Source organism: Ixodes scapularis, unplaced genomic scaffold (assembly GCF_016920785.2).
Source record: "Ixodes scapularis isolate PalLabHiFi unplaced genomic scaffold, ASM1692078v2 PGA_scaffold4__175_contigs__length_147842914, whole genome shotgun sequence".
NCBI lineage: Eukaryota > Metazoa > Arthropoda > Arachnida > Ixodida > Ixodidae > Ixodes > Ixodes scapularis.
Genome location: NW_024609879.1, coordinates 25945416 through 25951583, shown reverse-complemented (window position 1 = coordinate 25951583; position 6168 = coordinate 25945416). Strand labels below are relative to the sequence as shown.

General features: G+C 43.9%; 1 long non-coding RNA gene across 1 annotated transcript; it reads right to left on the bottom strand.

Annotated features, from left to right (window-relative positions):
* Positions 1 to 2036: 2036 nt before the first annotated feature.
* LOC121837624 lies at positions 2037 to 5725 on the bottom strand. Its single transcript, XR_006078268.1, has 3 exons — positions 5506 to 5725; positions 5293 to 5442; positions 2037 to 2195 (listed from the first exon to the last, which is right to left on the bottom strand). It is a non-coding gene; the product is annotated as an uncharacterized LOC121837624 (long non-coding RNA).
* Between the last annotated feature and the right edge of the window lie 443 nt (positions 5726 to 6168).

Here is a 6168-nt window from a genome sequence, read left to right as displayed (position 1 = left end):
TGCCAAATAATACAATTTGTTGCAATGTTGCAATACGCTCTTATAACGTTTATACAATCATTTAGACTACACAGATTTCAAATATGCCTGCACAAGATGGCACACAAGCCAAATTCAGGAAATGTGCCTTCTGAAGCACTCGTAAGACAAAGCATATGCCAGCAGATAAATTGACGACCATACAAAAGAGATAAAAGCAGCTCACATCTGCTCAGTACAACGTTGGTTGGAACCGAGGGTATTTTATGAAGCTAGGTTGGCATGACAATTATAATGAGAGTATGTTTCATTTCCTTATTTGTAAGACGTGTACCTCAAAATGTATAAACATTTAATGCCTAATGGCACCTGAACTTTAACTTTGTGTATAGAAATATTTAGAAAAGATTGACTGTGCACTAAACTTTCACTGGGAGCACATGCAGGTATTCATATGAGAGGTCCTGCATGCCTTTCATTTATTTCATGAGGAACTTGCACCTGTTGGCACGTGTTTCAAAATATTTGTGCTGCAGCCAAGCCATTCAGAGCCATGGGAAGAGGGCTGCCAAAACAGAATTCAATTACTGCCACCCCAATGTGGCCTGTAACTTTTCGAATGGCAAAGAAAGCAGAGCAGCTATACTGTAAACGACTTAATTTCCGCGGGCTCAAATTTTCGCGAATCAGGCCAAAGCTGAAAATTTGAAATTATTTGCGGGTTCCAATTTCCGTGAATCGAGTGTAGCTTTCGTAGCGTTCACATATTGGCCGAATTGTACGTGGGACATATTTTTCACGAATTGTAGGCGATTCGCGAAAATTTAGTCGTTTACAGTAAATACTAACCAGCGTCGTGCCACAGGGAAGAATAGCTGTCCCTATTTTTACAAACTGCCACAGGTGCTTGCCTTTGACATTAGAGGGTTTTAGAGAACCATTTTTGAAACTCAATCCAATACAAGGCCTCATTTTGCGGCTGGCTGGGGTTGGATCAGGCTATCAATCCAAATTGTGGAAAATGTTCTATAGAACTCTCTATTATCAAGCTTTCCATTCCAATAGACTCAGGCTGGCTTGAAGTGACAAACGTCTCCCCTTCCTTATCAGTTGGGGGTAGACCAAACTATAATGTATAAATATTTTAAAAGAGTAATGGCAGGCAGCAACATCTCGGGGAGAAATTCCTGATCACACTAAAAGTGCTATTGTGGTTCAATTAATTCACATTAAAGGGATGGTGAACCGAAAATTGGATTTAAAAAAAACAATGCAGGAGATGTAGGCGGGACGCTACAATCCCTACAACACTACTCGCAAGGCGATATCTCGAATGGACGGCCGTATTTTTGGAAAAAGAGGTCGAGATTGAACCAGGCCGACGAGGCGCGTGACGTCAAGATACCGTGGTTCCTCCTCTCTTCGCTTCGCTCCCTCAAGGCCGCGAGGCGGAGAAGACGCGAGGCCGTTCCCTCTCCTTCTCAGAGAAACATGGCGTCAACATTCCTGCCAAATGCGCCTCTTTTTTTTAAAAATACGGTCATCCGTTCGAGATATCGCCGATTGAGGGATGTTTTGGTGTTTGTTGCATCCCGTTGCACGCTTTTGCCACATGTTTTGGGAAATTCAAATTTCGCTTCAGCATCCCTTTAAGGGTCCCCATATCTATAACTCGTAACCAAAGAGCCACAACAGTGAGCAATATTGAGCTAACTGATGCTCCACAGCCTCTGCACGCATTCCGGTGCAAAGCAATAAAGCTTTACACACAAGAGCACAATTTCACCTGAGAACACAGGTGTCGGGCGGTAAAGCTTGTTGCGAGTGGGGAAGCTTACTCATTATCACACATCAAAAAAGTAGACCATTTGTAGCGTCACTCTCACAAATACCGCAAAGAACTTGCCAATGAGTTTCATTTTCAGATGGTGGCCTTTCTTCTCATTGCTTTAGAATCACAGGGACATCAGGACCATCCATGATATGAATACAGGAGGCTCTGAAAGCATTCCGTAATAAATACATTGTTTTCTGTTTTGTGAAGAACGAGCAGACAGCTGTCGTCCTTCCAGATTCACTGCTTGAACTTCCATCTCCTTGTCACCTTGTGGATTAGATCTGCAGCTGCATCTCAGCAGTCCTTAGATCCCATGACCTGAACCCGTCACAAGTCTCGGACATCATTAACAGTCCAATGGTATCCTCCTGGTCCAGCTCTGTAAAAACGAAATGCATGCATATATGAACTAAAGTTTATACAGCCATTTTTTTTCCTTATTCCTAACTTCTCAGTTGTTATATATAGGTTGTTCCTACAGCAATCTGAACTCACCTACCTGTATCCAAACATACATAGGGACCTGGGTTTTTATTTCTGGCTGCAATCTGTTCTCTAAACAGGCTGGAACTATTCGCATTGGAATTATTTGCAAGTTTCACGGTCTAAAGGGGGTGTGCTGGCACCAGTTAAAATGGCCGTCATTTGTATGAACCAGAACGTGGCCAGGCTCCACGCACAAGTGATGCAAATATATGAGACATATGCAATATAATTTTGCCCGAAAGAAGAGCTGGCCAGAATCTTTATTTGGCAATCTATCCTCCACGAGCTAGGGAACATGACTCACACCGCTGCACCACTATCGCTGAAAGTTGCGAATGGACACACAAAAACAATAAATGCACAGAGGCAATTGGCAAATGCTATCAGGGGAAAATGTGGAGGTTTGCTAAACATGCCCCGAGTTGCTTAGCAATGGTTGTTCCAGGAAGGCTTCACTTAAAGCTACTTCTGAGCTCTCTTAGCAGGCGATCTCCACCAAAGACAGTATTTGTTCCTGGGCCTTAAGAGAGAGCAGACAAACAGCGAAGAAAAATTTAAATGGGTCAGGAGGGTTTTTCTGACTCCATTAGTGTAAATTAGGTTACAATCATAGCACTAACCTGAGCACATGCAAGGCTGGAGATCTCTGTGGTCAGTTCGAAAGCGGAAAAGAAGACAACGAAGCATAAATGGACAGGGCTACCTTGATTCGTTATTATGAACATATTCTCTGGGGAATTTCCTATTAAAGAGACACGATTGTATTTACAACTCTGACGCTTACACCTAGTACTCTTTTTAATGATCTTAGTAGTTTGGATGTCATGGGACAACCACAGAAACTACGAGCAAAAATGTTAAGTGTCGTACCAATGACATTACGTCACAGTTCCACATTTCTAGTTGATGGGACAACATAGTAGTTTGGAAACAAATTGCCAGCAGTGCCCTCTAATCTGTCAAGGCACAGGACGTCTGATTGTCAGGTTCTTTTCCGTGGTACTGTGGTTCCCCATGTGGAAATTTGAAAGTCCGTTTTCTTACTATTTCAAGCACATCACGGTTGCGTGATGGGGACGAAAGAAATCTTATCTTCGGCAGTGAGTGTAACCATACCCAAAAAGTTAAATGACGCCTCGGGTACAAGAGGAGGGCTGTCTTCTACATAAATAGCGGGCAATATTGCAGAGTGTTGCATTTTGTATAATGTAAGTGCAAAATAAACTATTAGAGTCAGGAAGGTGTACATTTTTGAGCATGAAATGCATATTGCTCTCATTGTCGCCACACCTTCTCCAAAACCGTTCTCTAAATCTACTCCCAAACCTTTTCGAAATATGTCAGACACCTTTTCTAATCGTGTGTTCGCTGACTTTGAAGTAAGAATAAATCATCCCCTGTTGGGCATTGAACCTGGGTGAGCGGGGTGGGACGCGAGCACTGTAGAAATCGAGCTATACCATGCGTAGTTCATGTAGGTATTCAAATTTGGGTCAGCTGTGCGCAACTGTCTTGCGCATTTGCTGGTGTGCAGGGCTTTTTGCTGGTTCTGCAACAGCTGGGTACACCGGCGATTTTCGGAGCCCATAGCGGTACGAGAGTGGCATGTGTACTTTCTGCTCGTTACGGCGGCGCGTGTTCTAGGATGCTATAACATTGCGAGACAGGGGCCCGAAAAAAGACGTAGAATGGGGGCTCGATTCAATAACTGATTTTCTATCAACGCTCGTCTGGGATTTTGAGCGTCCTAGTTCTTGACAACGCTGGAGATGCGCACAAGGGGTGCGCTCGCTAATACACAGATGGCACTAGCATCTGCCGCCCTTTTATTCTTACACCTAGTCTCGGATACGAGATGGACCGCTGTAGTTTTCTTGCAGATGCTTGTTTAACATAAACAAAATTCTGACCATGTCCGTTTTCAACTTTTTATACTGCCAGTTGGTGCCTGTCATTTTTCTCAAGCACACATTATAACCAAATAAATAAACATAGCTGTTAGAAAATCAGCAAATACTTAATGCCGCAATTAGACAGGTGGAAACAGGTACAATATCATCCGCATAAGAGAGGGTATGCCGGCGAATGTGTCGGTTCGGTGCCGGCATCCGGCATCCGAGAAAGTACGACGATATTATAGTAACATGAGTGTAGTCAGACATGGGGGTTACCGTCGCCAAATGTCTTTCCTGGGCTAGAGTACCGGCTGCCGGTGGAATGGACACGTCACACTTTTACTCTACAATTACTCATTTCCTTCTCATTTGAACAACTTCCACCTTTGGGGCAATGCCATACATACCGAACTGCAAAAGACATGTATGCAATAGATATTGTTAGAATAATTTGTTATGAGTCTTATGACAGCTTCAAGTATGTTTTGTCAATTGAAAATGTAAAAAAAAAATGTATTGTAAACAATATGAAAGTGAACAGATTAGTATGCTTTTTTGACTTACCTACTAGTTTTGAGCGAGCTGTTGTCCAAACAAAGGTTCAAGCTTCAAGGTGCAAAGTTTACCTCCCAGTCTACGTCCAATTTGACAGGTTGAGAACTTATAAGGATTGTGGGGGCCATAAACGTAGCTACAAGCCAGATCAGTTGCTTCCTTTTATATTGTTCCCGTTAGTAACTCTCTGGATTAGGGTTCATAGGAGTCACATATCTTGCACACTAGAAAGAAAACGCAGAAAGGCGAACACCAGATTAATTTATCTAAACAATTTCATGCCAAATTGCTGTTTAATGTGCCTATATAAAACGTATCACGATCAAGGATTTTCACTGGGCTAACACGCATTCGTGCAGTAAGATGGCTCAGCACACTGTGCACTGACCCTGTCCTCCGACGCCTATCATCCGTCGTTCCAAAAGAAAACAAGTACTACAAAATCAACGCCCGTATCGACGACTGTGTCTTTCGAGCACGATCCTCAAGTTAGCACAGGTCAAAATAAAGAGTGATTACGAAGTGGAACTTACTACCTACCCTACTCATACGATGTCGTTCGTTGCGCCCGAGGAGCCACGTAGCCGGAGTTGTATGTCGGAGCGCGGCCCCTCGATGGGCCCGACGGTGAATCAAGCGGCCGTGGTCGGAGAACGTTGTCGGAGTGGCTCTCGTCCTGCGACGGTGACACTGTGATAAAGCGGTAATGTTATGGTACCGATGCTTTTCCGAGGGACGGTGAAAACGACCTACCTCTGCCTGTTGTGAAGTGCCTAACCCGCGTCAGGCGGGAGCACTCTCTAATCCAAGCCGCTCGAATCGAAGCGAAGCCGGTGAAAATTACGACAGTCAACGGCCACGTTGTTTGTTGGCATACCTTAGGTTGGGTGGTTTGACAACATGACACGCAGTTCACGCAAAACCGCAAAACCAAAAACAGGTTGCACAGCTGACGACTACAGCGATTAGAGGTACAGCCGCCATTCTAGGTACTTTTTCCCTACCGAGTCGTTGACTGGTCGCGCGACCAACGCGACATTAAATCCGTGGCGTCCACCCAAACGTCGTGTTTTTCTTTCCATCCGCTTTCTTTTTTTGTGTAACATAATTATATATATGTTGCAATTACGTGTTCTACTCGCTCATTCACAGCCTCCTTCCGAATTTCCTTGATTTCTAGTGCTGACTTCCGCCGCTTGGCATCGGGCGCTCGCGCGTGCGCAGAACGCTTCTCGGAAAATGTCCATTGATAAAAATGACTGACTCACAGAGAGACTGCGTCTCAGCGACTAACGACTTGGGATACCTAATTAAATACTGATATATATACTAAATACAAAACAATTATCTGGCAGGGAATATATTTTTCAACAGGCTGAGTCGACTCCTTATTCAGTCGAAGGAGCCAACGCGTAA